Source organism: Clarias gariepinus, chromosome 1 (assembly GCF_024256425.1).
Source record: "Clarias gariepinus isolate MV-2021 ecotype Netherlands chromosome 1, CGAR_prim_01v2, whole genome shotgun sequence".
NCBI classification, from domain to species: Eukaryota; Metazoa; Chordata; class Actinopteri; order Siluriformes; family Clariidae; genus Clarias; species Clarias gariepinus.
The window spans coordinates 7,098,647-7,116,418 of NC_071100.1; the positions used below are offsets into that span (position 1 = coordinate 7,098,647).

At 36.8% G+C, this 17,772-nt stretch overlaps 1 pseudogene; it reads left to right on the forward strand.

Moving 5' to 3' along the window:
• The first annotated feature begins 682 nt into the window (after positions 1-682).
• On the forward strand, positions 683-16,545 carry LOC128510804 (uncharacterized; annotated as a pseudogene).
• The last annotated feature ends 1,227 nt before the right edge of the window (positions 16,546-17,772 follow it).

Consider the following 17,772-nt stretch of genomic DNA (forward strand, 5'->3'; position numbering starts at 1 on the left):
CATTAACAATGTCCTCTAATAAGGCCAACACTGCCATTGCCATAGACTAAGGGTTCTATACATTTGCAAATGCTTTTATATGTTCTAAATCAAATAAAAAAATATTGAGTCAATTAACCCATTTTATCAGTTATAAATTAAAAGCAATGTTTTTCACATGTGTTGGTGCGATACTTTGTAGTGTGCAATTTAACATAATTGCCTCTAGGAGTCGCCAACGGAAATAAAATAAACACACATAAGAAATACACGTACGCCAGACATGAAGTTGGCATGGAAGAAAGCACATTCTCACGTTAATTTCACTGTTAGTAAATCCGACCCTGAGCGTAAAAACTGGCGTAAGCAAAGTTTTTGTGCGTACGCAGCGTTGATACATGAGGCCCCTGGTGTCTTTTAGGAGAGTCATGATTCTTAAAGATGGTTTAGAGGATCTGAATGTAGTTTTTAAGTTTAAGATTGAAGGATTTTACTACAGCATCTTTGTGTTCTCTGATGCTTATATGAAAAATGTTTAAATGTGGTAAACCAGGTTTTCTAGAACGGGCCTGTCCAGAGAGTCATGATGAGCCTAGCAGCAAACATGGTGGGATGCAGTTCCGGGTTGGGATGCAGTTGAGTGTGCTTGGGTCATTTCCCCTGCAATGACGTCGCTTGTCCTCTGGGAGCCCTGTTGTCTGTTATGCTAAAGGACAAGCCTAGCCAAGCCAAGCCTATTTACATGGACTCTCCCATGTCTTCCAGCTCAAGATCTTCAGGCTCTAAATCAGGGACCGGATATGAAGCCCCAGGCTCTGTCTCCATGGGCAGAGGTGAGACTTGAAGTGACCAGCTAGGCAAAAGGAGCGGCTCTTGTAGGGTGGAGGAGATGTTTCCCTTCTGGAGCTGCTGGAACATCTGGCCTGACACTCACGAAGGTAGCCATCCAACCCGGATGGCTAGCCTATAAAACTCTTCCAGATCCTGTGGAGGATCATGTATGACTAGCTCATTCTTCAGCTCGAAGAGCCCTTGTTTGTACGGAGCCATAAGGGCTGCATCATTCCACCCTGAACAGAAGGTCCAGGTGTAAAACTCAACTGTGTAGTCAGCTACCGATCGCCCCTCTTGACTAACAGAAAAGAGGGGCGACACTACACTGCTTGCGCATGCAGGTGATGGAAAAAAAACCCTAAATGCATCAACGAAAGAACTTAGGGGGCATGCTCAAAAAGATTAGCGACCTGATGGAAACATGGAGGTGTGCCTTAAATGGAGGGATCAAATGTTTGTCTTTAATGTTTTATGTGTCTACAAAAAACAAGGCTAGACCACTATATGCAGACTGAACTATTCACACTGATTCATCCTTTTGATATAATTTAGGGCTACATCATTGTACAGTTGGTCAGATCAGCAATGTTATGTGGCAATAAAATGAAGTCAGCTGACTACCTGAATGTACTAAATAGCCATCTACAGTGTTTTTTTTTTTTTCTTTCCCTAATGGCATGGCCATATTCCAGGACCCATATTGTGAAAGACTATGAATTAGAAAAAATATAAAGTAAAAATAAAAAGAAATAACCTGCACTTTACCTTTAAAAAATGTAGTAAGACAGAGCCAACAGGTCTGTAACTTATGCTATCCTTGACAACAACAGTAGGGAATGAAATAGTTATAACAAACATTAATGACACGCATGCTCTCTGCTTCCCGTATTCAGCTGCTTGTTCTCCTCTTTTTGAATATGCAAATCCCTACCATTACTTATTACTTCCATCTAGTGGATAGGTGAACCATAAACCCCACTTTACTACAAAAAGAATCCTAGCTGCACTGATTGAGACCGTTGAGAGGAGAGGGGAAAGATGAGGAGGCGTCTGACAAAATGTATTAAAATTTATTTGCTTGTCCTGAGAAACACTCGCAAACAAGGTTACTCGAAATCTGAAGTTCCACTGTATTTGGCAATTCTGTACAAAAAAGTTCTCTTACTTAGAAATCATGGAGGGGTCTACAATTTTCAGCATAGGTGCATTTCCACTGTGGAAGACAGAATCTTAAAAGAAAAATACGGAAATTACATATATATGTATATATACACACACATTCCTTAAAGGATGCAGATTAGATTACCTAAATAAAAATAATAATAAAAATAAAATAAACCTTGTGTTTGAATGTCTTTGTTTGCATTTATAAATATAATCATTTTGATTATATTACTAATCTTTCCTGTTTTTCTTCCCCTCTTTAGTGCTAATTTCACTTATACCAGTGGCCCATGCTCAAGGTGATTTATGATTCATCCTGCTACTTTTTCTCTTTCCTGTTCTTTCTATTTTTGTGATGTCAACTAAACCAAAAGTAAACAATAAAGTAGAGAATTTATAATTAATAAAAGCTGTACTTGCATTTACTCCATATTGATTCATAACATTTTTGGCTTGTTGGATGGTTGGTTTCTGTGGGCATTGCAGGGAGGTAACAGTATTTTGACCTTATATGCTACATAAGCTTTAGCTTATAAACTATTATAAATTGACTCTGAATAAAAAAGTATGGAAGTCTTTTGGAATTTCATTGTTTTCTGCATTAATTTTTCATAAAATGTACTACTACTACTACTACTACTACTACTACTCATAATAATAATAATAATAATAATGTGCCTAAAATCATAACACACACAAAAAAAAGAAATTCATGTCTTTATTGAGAACAACTATAAAAAAACTCATAGTGCTAGTAGAAAAAGTATGTGAATCTTTGATTTAGGGACTTGAAAAATGCTAACTGGAGTCAGATGTTAATGAAATGTCAATTCTCGCTTTATTACCATTTGCACCGATTACTGTAATGCTCTGTATTTCGGGGTTTCCCAGGCAGCATTACATTACAGCTGATCCAAAATTCTGCTGCTCGACTCTTAACGTCTACCTGTAAAAGAGAACATATCTCTCCAGTTCTGGCTTCCCTTCCTTGGCTTCTGGTACAGTACCGAATAACTTTTAAAATTCTTTTGGTAACGTTTACATTTTTACATGGCCTTGCGCCGACCTACCTCTCAGATCTGTTCAGCCCTATGCCCCACCCCGGTCTCTCAGATCACCTTTTGCTGGCTGTTCCTAAAACCAAATGCAAGCTTAGGGGTGATCAGGCATTTTCTGTAGCGTCACCCAAATAGTGGAATGACGTACCCTTGACTATTCGTGAGGCCACATTACTAAGGGGGTTTAAGTCCCATCTAAAAACTCACATGTTTTCCCTGGGATTTAAACCAACATGAGATGTTGATTTTTGGTTATTCTGGTTGATTTGATATGTGTGTGATGTTATTTTAATTATGTCTTTTTATATTATTTTATTATTTGTATTTTATATTATTTTATTATTTATGTGAAGCATTTTGGAGCATTCTTGTTGTTAAAGTGCTATACAAATAAAGTTGAGTTGAGTTCAGTTTGGTTAATAGTGTTATTGTGCTATTCTTTAGAGAATTAAGAAAGCAGGTCGGAGTGATAAGTCCTGTGAAGTGTTGAGAGTTTCCTCAGTCTTTTTGTGTTGGCCTTCAGGAAGCGGAAGTGCTTTCCTGAACGCAACAGAGAGAACAGTTTATTGTTAGAGTGGGTGAGGTCCTTCATGATTTTCCTGGTCCAGCACCGCTTGGGATAAATTTAATGCAAGTCAGGGTGCTTGGTGCAGATGATGTCCTTAGCTTATTGCATCACACTCTGAAGAGCTCATCTGTCCTGCATGGTGTTGTTCCTGAACCAGGTTGCAATGTTTCCTGTCGTGATGCTCTCTATGTTGCAGGAGTAGAAGTTTCTAAGCACTTTGGGTGGGACATGACAGGACCATGACAGATCCTGCGTGATGTAAACACAGAGGTATCTGAAAATGTTCACTCTTTCCACTGGGCATCCGTTGATCATGGGAGTTTGGTAGTTTCTCTTCTGCTTTGTATGGAAGTCCACTATCAGCTCCTTTGTCTTGCTGATGTTAAGGAGGAGAGTGTTCCTGTAGCACCAGTTCTCTGGATTTCTAATCTTTTTAGTCATGATAAGGTAGGCTGTCTCATTGTTGTCACAGATCAGGCCCACCCAAACTTGATGATGGTTTTGGAGTTGGTAAGTGTAAAATGGCATCATCTGTTGAACAGTTTGGATGGTAAGCAAACTGTAGTGGATCAAGTGTGTCAGGTAGTGAAGAGATGATGAAGTCTCTGACCAGCCGCTCAGAAAGCAGGGTTTCTTTGGGACAGGGAAATATTTTGCTTATATTTAGCATTAGGATTGCTATTAGCAACGTTAGAATTTGAATTTAATTTGAAACTTAAATTGAATTTAGCTGCATCCTTGAAGCGAGCGTAAAAATTTCAGCTCATCTGCCAGAGACACATCTGTGTTTGTCATACCAGATGTTTGTGCTTTAAAGTCAGTTATTGTCCTTAATCCCTGCCACAAGCTCCTAGAATCCCTCTGCTGTGGCTGTGACTCTAGTTTCCACTTATTACATTGCTTTGTCTCCTTCACCACTTTCCGAATTGTATATGACATGGCCTTGATATGGTATGAGTTAATATCACCTGGCGCAAGTCCTGCATTATACATATAGGTGACAGTACAAGAACTCAGAGAGTCGCAGATGGTTTTATCCACCCATGACTTCTCACTGGGAAATGATCTGGTGGTCATTTAAGCATTGTATCATCTTGCTAGTTTCCCGATGAATTTCACTACCACTTCCGTAAACACGTTGATGTCATCAGAGCTGTGTCAGACCATGTCCCAGTCTGCATCATCTAAGCCGGAGTTTCCTGTTAGAGCATTTGTTTATATTTTGGCATGAGAAACATGGCAGCATGGTTGGAATTTTCAAACGAGGTCAATATTGTAACTTGAGGCCATCTTTCAGTGTTGTGTAGCAATGGTCCAGTGTCCTTTCACCCCTGATGGGGCAGGTGATGTGATGTTAAACGTTTGGTGGTGCATTTAAGATTGGCTGTGTTAATGCTTTCTGCAACTCACATAAGGCAGTGTCGGTGTCCGCTTGAGGTGGAATGTAAAGGGTGCTGATTATGTAAAAGTAAACTCCCAAGGAAGGTAAAAGGGAACAAAATTTGATGGTCCATAGTTTCAGGCTGGGTGTGCAGAAGTGCATGAGAGGGACAATGCTCACACTGCTGCACCAGCTATTGTTCACCATTAAACACACCACCTTTCTCAGACTTCTCCGATTCCAGTGTTCTGTCTACGCAGTGAACTGAACATCCAGCTGGATTCCAGTCCTGAATGTCTCTCTGGAACTTTACCTTGCCCTGAGGTCATCAAGCTTGTTGAGGTCATGTGATCAAGATGCAAGGCAGAGGTGTGCGGTGTGCACAAGCTCTCAGCCTATTCCTGATGTCAGCTCGTTTCCCCACTTACCTCAAAGTTTTAATCACACCCTGCACAGCACCACGTTTCCTGAGAGCCTGAAGGACTGTGTGACTGGTCCTACATTCTTTCAATGAATAAAGCAGACAGGCAACTAGATTGTTTTCTGTCCTAGCTCCTAGGTGGTGGAATGACTAAAAAACCTATCTGTTAATTAGGTATTTGGGCACTCTGGACTTGTGCATTCTGAATAAGAGTGTCTGTTAATCGAAACATATTGAAATATTCAGCACATTCAGTAACTGACTGAGACACGTTTGCTGCACTAAGGAGTGGTATGGAAGGTCATTTATACCTACAGCCATGAGGCTCTTCAATGAGTCTCTGCAGGGCCGGGCTACTGTTGACCTCCTTGATGGTGATGAGTAGTTAATTGCCACTGTATATATGTTTATGTCCACAACTGCTGGGCAATCTTACACATAATATGTGCAATATTTGCACAAATGTATTTTTTAGACATACTATCCCACTGTACAAGTGTATATTATGTATCCAATTATGTAAACATTAAAGCACTTTTTGTAAGTCGCTCTGGATAAGAGCGTCTGCCAAATGCCTAAATGTAAATGTAAATGTATATATAATAATAAACAGTACTTTTGTGTGCTTGGTCCATTTTACCTTAATGTACTTTTTATTTTTAGCTCCTTCTGCTAAGTACCTGTGTATGTTTTACTCTGCACTTTTGTCTGAGCTGCTGCAGAATTGAAATATTCCCTAGGATTATTAAAGATTTCCATCCATCACTCTATCCAGAAACCTATATAGTCCAACCCGGGACCAAATATTTATTCATATTTTATACAACTTTGGTAGGATTTTCAGTCAACATTCACACACTACAGGCAATTCCAATTAGCCTAATCTCTTTGTCTTTGGACCTTGGTAGAAAGCCAGAGAACCCAAAGGAAACCTAGCAAGCATGGAGAAAACATACAAACTCTATGCACACAGACTGACATGAGAATGGAACCCAGGACTTGAAGATTCAAGGCAACAGTGCTAACCAATAGGTCACTGTACCACTGATAAAGATTTAATTTATCTTATCTTAATGTGTAAATGAATTAATGTTACGTATGTAACACACAAAGTAGGGTGGACAAGGCATCCAGATTTGGTACAAAATGTACCAAAACTTTGTCCCTGTAAAAAATGCAATTGCCGTCTATTTGTTGTTTGTCTCTGTCCAACAATGTGTATATTAGAATCTTATTCACGTAAATGTTTTTTTTTTTTTTTTTTTTTTAATCGTCCTATAGGCAGTCATAAAGCTGTGGTGGCCATGGAGCCTGCTACACATGTGTTCATTGGAGAACGCGTTATTCTCAGATGTGACATACAGGGGGGAGGAGGCACTCAGTTGACATACAGCTGGTATAAGAATAACAATAGACTCCATCACCATGGAAAATCATTTACTATCTGGCTTGTTACAAATTTTGACAGTGGAGACTACACCTGCAGAGGAGAATATTCAAACATCAGTGATGCTGTTACACTGATAGTATCAGGTGAGTCTGTGGGATTGTTTTTGTTTGTAAAACCTTATTATTATTTGATGTTATGTTTTGATGTTATTTTTTGAATTTTGAGTTGTCAATATCTAAGGTTTGATCAGTGTTAATTTCTACTTCTTTATGTAATGTGCTTATTTATTTCAACAGAATAAGCATAACTTGAAATAACACTTACAAATTGTATTACACCTGGGGTCGTATTCACAAAGCTTCTTAGAATTCTTTCAGAGAGCTCCTATCTTAGCCTAAAATGTCCTAGCTGGGAGTCTTAGACTAAAAGTAATTTTGAAAATTTCTTAGAGCAACTTTGAGTAAGGAAAGTACAGAAACCTTTATCTTAGTGAGGGGGTGTGGTTGACCCCATTGCTAGGGATGATGCAGCAATTCAAGGACTGTGATTGGTTGATAAAAAATAACCTCTGACCTCAAGGTCTTGAAATACACTCTTGTGAAAATAGAATACATGATATCATAATGTTTGTATAGACTTAATATATTAAAGTTAATTAAAACAGCCAAATGTTGAAAATATGTCTACTTTAGAAGCAACCAATTTCCACACAGTAGTTACTATTTTGAAGTTCTTCCATACTGATTTTATTATTACTTTAATTATACCATTTCAGATTGATGGGAGCAAAATGGCTGACCTTTTACCAAATTAAATGATTGCATGTTTTAAGTTGCACTTTTGGAGATTGTGTAGTGAACAATTCAAGAGAGATGTAAGGAAGTAAAACAACAAGAAAACCAAACTGGACAGAAAAGCAGTGTTTTGTTTTATCTTTATGTTCAGTGTTTGGAGATTTGGATATTTCTTCTTTCCACAATTTTGTCCTCTGCTATAGAAACTCTTAAGCCTCTTAAAAGACCTCCTCTCTACTCTTAACAATTTTACCTTAGGAAGTGTTTTAGGGCTAAGATGTTTCGTGAATAATTTTTATCTTAACTAAGACTTAATCCTAAATTTAAGGGGAAAATTCTAAGAAAATGTCATAATTCTAAGAATTTTCTTAGAATTTCGTCACTAGGAGCAACTTTTAGGCTTAAGAAGCTTTGTGAATACGGGCCCTGGGCTTCATATTATATTCTATTTTTATAGTTATCAACTGCATCATGTACATAATTACATATGTACATATGTTGTTACTCTCATTAACAAAAGCTAACTGCTAATTAGCATATCCTATAACACCAATAACATTCAGTGCAAGAGAAACATATAGAGCCCAATAGAGCATATGACTCTGCATGTGATACTTAGGGGTTGATAAGTTTTAGGCCAGTGCCACTGTTGTGCATAGTTCCAAACAACCACCTAGTAACAACAAAATTGCTAACCTTTTATAAAGATGTTCAAATCTGTATGTAAAAAAAAGAGAACATATTATCTAATAGTATACCTTATGCATATGTGGCATGCTACCGTGTAACTCCAGTGTATGACTGTAAGAATCCTAAATTATGATAAATATCATCAAAAGATTTTTCCCTTTTGTGTTGAAATCTAGGCATTATGCTTTTTTTATTTCACCTGTTGCATCCTTGTAGCAATCTTGCTTTCTCTCATTAACAGATGCTAAATGCTAATTAGCAAACACCATACTGTATAGAACCCATTAGAGCATATAACTCTGTATGTGATACTCAGAGGTTAATACGTTTTATTCCAGTGCTACCTTTTTGCTTGTCAGTAATAATACTTCTCAGTCATTCAGATGATCAAAGGGTTATCTGGATATATTCTCTGGTGAACTTAATATTTGTGTCATTTATGTTAATAATATCACATACACGTACAAGTTCACTTCATAACCACTAAGACTCGCCCACCCCAAAGACCAAAAACCAAAGCGTAAGTGCAATATAATATATGCAGCCCAATACAGTGAAGAGTGTTCAGAACTCTACACTGGGCGGACAAGACAACCTCTACATAGGAGAATGTATTAATGAAGAAAAAGCCTGCCTCTGGGCCTGAATCAGTGGTATGCCACTTGAAAAACATGAGTGTGCGACTTGAAAAACAAAGAACGCGCATGTGTTGCATTAATTCATAGTATTTGAAGGGTGTCCCTTATCCCAAGGTCAAAAGCCTTGCTCCAAGGCCAAAGCTAAAAATGGCCCAGCACCCACTTAGTTGTCAGCTGTATTCACACCCGCACTACATCTTGTTCCCTCTGCCCCTAAAGCCCCCCCCCTCTTCCCAACAGTGTTTGACATGTACTTATTGTACTTACATGCCTGCTGAAGCAGAGATCAGAGGACTTGGGCTATCTTTCAAACAGAAGTTCAAACTCTTTATTTAGAACTCACTGTGCATCGCTGAAGTTATCCAAATCTGACTATCGCTCAGCGCTGTAGAGTTTATACCTTTCAATACATAGAGGTGGAGACAATCTAAACAAGGCATGCAAATAAAGTACAGTAATCAGCCTGGTAACGGAATTTTCCCAGCCCTGATCTCATCAGTGGTGTAGTTACTGTAGTGGTTAGCACTGTGGCCTTGCACCTCCATAGTACGGGTTCGATTCCCGGCCAGGCTCGATTCCCGTCTCTCCCTGTGCTTGGTGGGTTTCCTCCGGGTACTCCGGTTTCCTTCCACAGTCCAAATATATGCAGGTTGCAAATATGCAAATTCCCATTCCCAAATTGCCCATAGTGTGATTATGTGTATGTGTGTGTGCGCGCCCTGCGATAAATTGGCACCCTCCCTCGTGCCCCAACAGTTCCCCCTTTAAGAGTTCTTATATCTCTCACGAAATACAAATTTAGACACTTAGAAGTTTATTCTTCTAGAATGAGATCATTACAGATCTGTCTGTTGATTGTGTGTAGTGATAAACAGCATGCTAACATATACACAGATACGCAGCTAGAGTTCTTACAGGTAATAGTCTGTTCTGTTTAGAGCTGTCATTTTGTTGTGATGGGCGCAACTCATTTGTTGATTGAAACACTTGATGCTTGTGCATGCATAAATAGTATACCAGTAGGAAAAACAACAGCAGAATTGCTATTTCCTGGATCCACGGGTTTACCTAACAGGTTTCTGAACCATGAAGAATTATCTTTAGTCATCTAATGTAAATTTGATCAGGAATGAAGAAAAAGATCAGGAATGTCTTGTTAAATTTTGTTCGAGTCCTCTGTTGGATTCATTAACCGGTTGTAGCACTCAGGGCTAATAATATTGCAGGCTAGCCCATTGCAGGTTGCAGGATGGAAAGCCAGGGATGCAACATGGAAAAGCTAGAGGAGTTGTAATGTTGTGACACATACACTTGTTGTATATTCTCCTAGAATAAACTTCAAATAAGGTTCCTGTGTCACAGGTGGAGATACTATAGGGTGTACCACCCATGGGATTCATGCTCCCACTGAAGGCAGGAGTGGCATGCAAATGTTTTTTACTCTAAGAATATGTTGTTTCTTGAGTCTACAGCTTGTGATCTAACACAAGTTAGTAACCTAGTAACCTAGTGTAAGGATCTATCCAATGACAAGAATATCTAAGCACTTTTTAAGTCGCTATGGATAGGATCACCTGCTAAATGTAAATTAAGGTCCAACACCTTAACCACTAAGCTTCCCCTGACAACATGTTTAAAGATAAAAATGTACAAATTTGAGACAGAGAGAATAGGTGGTTTAAGACATGGTAAAAGAAGCCATCTGTGCAAATGAAACATCCTTCTATCCGCAGAGATGGAAGTCTTAGATACAATCTGTCTCCTATTTTTTGTCTCTTGCCCTTTTATCCATCTCCAGGAAGATTAAGACCTTCTTACAGGTCCACGAAAAAAAAAAAAAAATTAGTTGGCACTAAAGCTTTTATAGGTATGATTCTGCAAACAGTCCCATGAGTAGAACTGGCTTTTACCTGTACAGGAGCAGATGTACGATGAGTGAGTGTGCGAGTATGTTTGGTGACACTTTATAATGTGCAGTTAGACATTCTTAGATATAATTGTTAATTACTTTATATACTGTATATATAAATTGATCATTTTGTATTTTCTGTGTTACAGAAAGACCACAGGCAGTACTGAGTGTATCTCCACAGAGCTGGCTGACTGAAGGAGACTCAGTGACTCTAAACTGTGAGGTTACAGACTCCTCTACAGACTGGACATTCAGCTGGTATAAAGCTGTTCCATACAGAGACAAATTAACTCAAATAAAAAATAATCAAGGTTATATCATGTATGTGGAGCTCCTCTCAGACAGCAGCAGAGGATCTGGAGGCTCCTACACTCTCAGTCCTGCTGCTCTTAAACACACAGGAGTTTATGTGTGTAGAGGAGAGAGAGGAGAACCAGCCTTACACACACAGTACAGCAATCTACAGACACTATGGATCACTGGTGAGGGGAAAATAAAAAGATATGTTAGGTTACTGTAGGAGATAGTTGTGTGAATGCTATTAATGGAATGTTTATTTAATTATTTATTTATTCATAGGAAAGATGGAGAATATTTTGAAGAATTGACAAAGCAGAGGGGGTTTATACAGTATTAGGTAGCAAGTGAATAATTCTTCCTAAAGTTCATGTGTTAAAAGCAAAAAAGAAATGGAAAATTGCAAGGATTTGAGGGACAAATTGTGATAGCAAGCCAAATGGGTTAGAGCAACTCCAAAAATGCAGCTCTTTTAGGATGTTCCTAGTCTGCAGTGGTCAGGAACTACAAAAAGTGGTCCAAGGAAAGAAAACCATTGAACTGGTGACAAGGTTTATTTATTTTTCGGAAGCTATGGTTGGTCTGATCCAATAGAAGGGCTGCATAGCTGTCCGCCAACAAAAGCACCTACAATGGGGTATGTAAGCATTAGAACTGAATGACAGAGCAGTCCCAGACTTATGTCTTACAGTATGTGGATGGCTGGGTGCATGGCCATCACTTACTGTAACTGGGGAAGAGATGCCACCAAGATACATTATGCTACAGTGTGATAATTAGGGCGATGTTCTGCTTTGAAACCTTCTTAGTACTGCCATACTTGTGGATGTTACTTTGACGCATGCCAATCAGCTCTTGCCAATTGTTCTAACACACCTGACTACACAATCAAATTCCCAGCATAAAAGATGCCTCAAACCTCTCCTGGCTGTCATTTTTTTTTTTTTTGTACTGTACCCCTTTCAAGCCTAGTAATATTGTGCCTAATCAATCAATCAATCAATCAATCAATCAATCAACCAAAACTAATTAATAAATTAATCAGGTAAAACAAAAATAATAAATGAATCAATTAAGCAAATAATGAATAATAAACTATGTCTTAACAGGCCAGTGGCAATTGAAAAACTGAACATGGCTTTGAAGTTTAAACTGTGTAAAGTATGTATGCTATGACCTGGAAGTGGTGGTAGAGCTAGGGTAATACTAAAATGATGTTGACCTCTGATGGTCATGTGATGCTTTGATGACTTGATCTCATGCACCTGTGCGCATATATATATATATATATATATATATATATATATATATATATATATATATATATACTGTATCATATCACAAGTTGGAAATGCTTTGGACTGTGGCTTTGATTATTAGTCTAATCTTTATAACGCACATGCTATTGTAACCTCACTGCATTTTTGCACTTTTTTGTCTCTCTTTCGTGTTTAAGGTGAATCCCCTACAGTCTCTCTTATCATGAATCCCAGCAGAACTCAACACTTTACTTATGACTCTCTTTTACTGAACTGTGAGGACCAGAGTAACTCAACTGGATGGATAGTGAGACAATACACACATGATGACAGAGTGTCAGATTGTTTAGGGTGAGGATCAGTTACAGAATCTAAATGTAAAATCACCTTCTACTCCACATCCTACACTGGAGTTTACTGGTGTGAGTCCAAATCTGGTAAAAACAGTAATCCTGTCAACATCACAGTGCATGGTGAGTCTTTATGTAGTCTGTTAAGATAATTTATTGTTGAAAGAAAAAGTTATATTTAATTAAATAAATATTTTATTATATCATATACAGAATCTTCAACTCGGTGTCTGATGTGGAATATTTTTTCCTTTTTTAATGCATGTCAGTATAATCCATATAATTTCTGTAATTCTGAGAACAGTATGTGCATGCTATTGTTTTCCTAGACTAAATGCAATTATAAGTACTATCAATACCTATGGTATTTTTTTTTTATACACAGATAAATAAGAGATGCCATTTATATTGTACGTGTTCATTTCCTGTGTTCTAGATGGTGATGTGATCCTGGAGAGTCCTGTCCATCCTGTGACTGAGGGACATCCTCTGACTCTACGCTGTTTATATCGTAACACAAAGCCCTCAAACCCCCTCGCTAATTTCTATAAAGATGGATCAGTTCTCCAGACACAGACTACAGGAGAGATGATCATCCAAACTGTCTCCAAGTCAGATGAAGGTTTCTACCACTGTAACCATTTAGAGAGAGGAGAGTCACCGAAAAGCTGGGTCTCAGTCAGAGGTGCGAAATTATTTAATCTCTTTAAATTTATAGTGATTAGTTTATGTCTCTGAATAGTATGCTAGTTGTACATGTCCTGTTGTATGTGTGCACAAATGAACATGTATTTCACAATTTTTATTGGACATGAAGCTAAAACACACTATAACATGCATATGGTATAATTGTTTTATTTTGTGTCAAATCCATCAGGTGTAGAAGCTCCATTCTCAGTGTTCATGCTGATCAGTAGTGTGGTGATGGCCTCTCCATATCTGCTGGTGACAATCATTCAGCTGGTCAAATGGCACAGAGCTCAAAGTAAGCGGTAACTTTATAAAATGGTAATTTCTAAAAAAAAAAAAAAAAAACACTTATACTATGATTTAAATGGAAGCATGCCACAATATAAAACACAGTAAATTTATTGCTGCTATAGAATCTGTATTTAAGTGTCTAAATTAAATAAAATTGTTTAAAGATACTTCAAGTGGACATCAGTCACTTTAACTTTACCAATGATGTACAGTATTACGTTAAATACTAAAATAAAATAAAATCAAAATGCTTAAAAAAACAACTTGTACAAAAGTACTTCATAGTCCCATGCACTGACCTATTCACCACAATACAATATAATCATTTATTTAATTTTGTAAAAAAAAAAAAAAAAAAAAGGATTATACTGTGTTGGGGTTGCTACTTTTTAAAGTTACTAATAACATTACAAAATTACTGTCTTTAAAAAGTAATCAGTTACATTAGAGCGTTACTTTCTGATGAAAGTAACTAGTTTGAGTATTTTTCCACTGCAGAAAATAAAAATTCCTTTGTGATTCCTCATGCATGTTGTTTTAGTTATCACCTTTATAAATATTCTACCATCATCACTCAGCGAAGTTTGGCCCATAATCTGTTAACTACTAAAACCCTTATCTCACCCACGCGGTTTCCAGCGATGGCTGTAAGTACGGTTCATCGTGATTCAGCGTGAGTTTTGGCGCTATGATTATGATATATATATATATATATATATATATATATATATATATATATATATATATATATATATACTACACTATTTATAAGTATGTGAACCTATGTGCCTAAAATGATAACACAAAAGAAATTATGATCTTTCAGGTTTTTATTGAGAACAACCATAAAAACCCCATAGTACACGTAGAGAAAGTATCTCTGAGCTAATGACATAAAAAATCTTATTGGAGAAAGGTGTTAGCATACATACCAAAAAAATGAGTTTGGAGATGTTGGCTAGAGCTACTTTGACTGATAAAAACTACTCAAACACATTATGTAAACCATGCACTTATGTAAACCATGCCTCACAAAAAAAAGCTTTCAGAGTATCTATGATCAAGAACAATTTACATTAGGCTATAAAAGGTTTACAAAGCGATTTCAATGACTTTAGAAATACCCCAGTCTACAGTCAGGTAAATTGAGACACTTTGGGACTGTGGCTAATCCAGCAAAAAGTGGCACCCTTTCAAAATGACTTAAAGAGCACAATAAAGACTCATCATGACGGTAAAGAAACAACCCTGAGTAACAGCCAAAGATCTGAGTCATCATTGGAACTAGCTAACATCTGTGTTTATGACTCTACAGTATGTAAAACATTGAACGATGTTCAATGTACAGGGCAGGCACCACAAAGGAAACTGCTAGGAACATTGCTGCACACATGAAATTTGTTTTGTGCACTGACCAACTGAGATCAAACTATTTGGAAAGAACACAAATAACTTAATCTTGCATAAGAAGAGAACTGCACATCACCATGAAAACATCATCCCAACCATAAAGTATGGTTAAAGGAAACATCTTGATTTGGGCATGCTTTGCTGCATCAAGGGCTGGCCAGTTTTGTTGTGGAGGGGAAGATGAATTCCCAAGCTTATAAAAAAAAATAAAAAATCTAGGAAAATGTGAGAATGTCTGTACGTCAGGTGAAACTCTGTAGAAGTTGGGTGATGCAACAGGACAATGACCCAAAACAACAAGATCAAATCACATACGTTTTCTTGCCACTATACATAATTTCTGATTTAAATTTTGTTATTGATCTTTATTTTTGAAAAAGTATTTTCCTGGAGCCCTTTCTCTTATTATTCACATAGATTAAGTCAAACACCATTTAAACTGTTATGAACAAGACCAAATTTTGGTTAACTTTCCATAAATACCTAGAATAACCTATGAAATGAAACTAATGACTTTTTGAATGTAATTTCTTCAACAGCTCGCACTTATGGAGACAGAATCGAGAATGCCATCATAGAGGAATGAACAAAGTTTATCTCTGAAAAGAAGATTAATTTGCTGTGGGGAAAAATCTTAGAAGTTTGTATGGATTTCAAAAACAATACTTATTTGATATTTAATGTTGTACTGTTATTTGCTCAGGATCTTATGCACATTCTAGTTGTTTTCCTAAAAGCTTTTAAATCCCCTCATGAGCTGAATCCTGTGTGCAGTCCCTACTAAAGTTTTTTTTTTAGTTTGTTTGTTTTTCATTGTGTTTCAGCATATTTCATAAAAAATGCACAAAATGTTTTTCCCCCTCTTTTTTTTCTTTTTAAAATATAAGCATGCTCAAGCTTAAGCTTTTTAAAAGTTTAAAATGTAGACAGAGGTTGCAAATGTAAATATATGAAAACACACTCTGTGTACCTGATGTACCTGCTCCCTGATAATGTTCCAATACTTGTCCTTAATAGTCTCAAAAAACTGTAAGCTTCAGTTTTCCAGATGATGGTTGCCTTTTTAACTTTTTCTTGGTTGATGATTAAGGATGTTTCTGCTTGTTCTGTTATATTTCTATAATCTTTCCTTTCACTCTCAGGCTTGTAGTGATAAATCTATGTCTCGTGACCAGTAATGATTTTCTTTAAAAAAAAACTTTCCCCTTCTACAGAGTATCACTCCAAATATTGTTTGCAGATGGCTAAATATTTCTGCTCTTACATTAGTTGATTAGGCACCAGGTACACCCTCAGATTAAATAAATAAATAAATCACTGCACACTGCACTTCTACACATGTACACTTTTTTTGCTTGCACCACAGTTACAAATGAACTGATTATGTTAAATCTTGCACAGTAGTGACTTGGGAGAAAGTAGCCTGAAGTGCTGATGAGACCAACAGATTTCAATATAACCAGAGAGTTATATTTAATATTACCGGCCTCATAGTAAAGCTGAAATAAAATCTTTCTATATTCAAGTATTAAAAAAAAATAAATAAATAGCAGGTATTGCCGTTGGCAAATTTTCTTGTGTAGCCATGCACCTGTTCAGAATATTTAATGTTTATGATTAGACAGAGAGCTACATTACAGTGCTTGCATTTACAGAGTCTCATAGATTTCCAATTAGTTAGCAGATCTAAAATAGGGTATAAAATATAAAATCATCCTTAGAGGAAATCCTTAAATTTCATATAATCATTAATTCCACACATCAAAACAGTTTCTGTCACCGATGACACAGATGGCCACAGCACAGGATTTGCATTTCCATGGTTTGAGTTTTCTTGGTTTGTCATCTTCCTGGCAGTGTTCACTGGTTCTGAGACCTTGTACTGTCATATTGCCCTCTTTGTTATGAGAGCCATGTTTGGTTTTTTATTATTATAGCACTGTTTAGACCCTTTGTTTATTATTATTATTATTATTATTATTATTGATTTAATATGTATATTGTATTTAATTGGCACAGATACTGCCTTTTAAACAGTATAAATAGTTGCATGTGTGATTTGCTGTGATTTTTTTTTAAAGAAGCTTTTACACTCTACACATGCAAGACATGTTCTTTGATGATGTAATGTGGCCATAAAAAATGATCATGACCAGAGATCACTAAATCATTTAAGAAATTAAATTGATAACAGAAATAAAAAGTTTAAACCCAAGATTATGCTTAATAGTGAAAGTAAGAGTATTTCCGCAGACAGAATGTAAAGAGAACCCATAGAATTGGGAGTAAACAGCTGTGTGAGATGTGTCATGATCATATTGATTGCATTGATTGAGCTTTACTTGTGAAAGTGTTCAGGAAGATTGAGATTATTTTCAAACATGAACCACAATGAGAATCTTTAGAGAGAAGGCTTTACACAGTCTGAAACTCTAACCTTCAATACAATATATTTGGATGGAAATAGATGTTGTGACATAGAATAAACTATTGAAAATGATGCCACAGCAAATGTGTGCAATTAACAAATCAAAAGGTGGTCGAACAAAATATTATAATTTGTGACTTTAAAATAATTTGTGACTATTATTAAAAATAATAATGAAAAAAGTCAAGTTTTATACTTTATATATATTATTAGTAGTA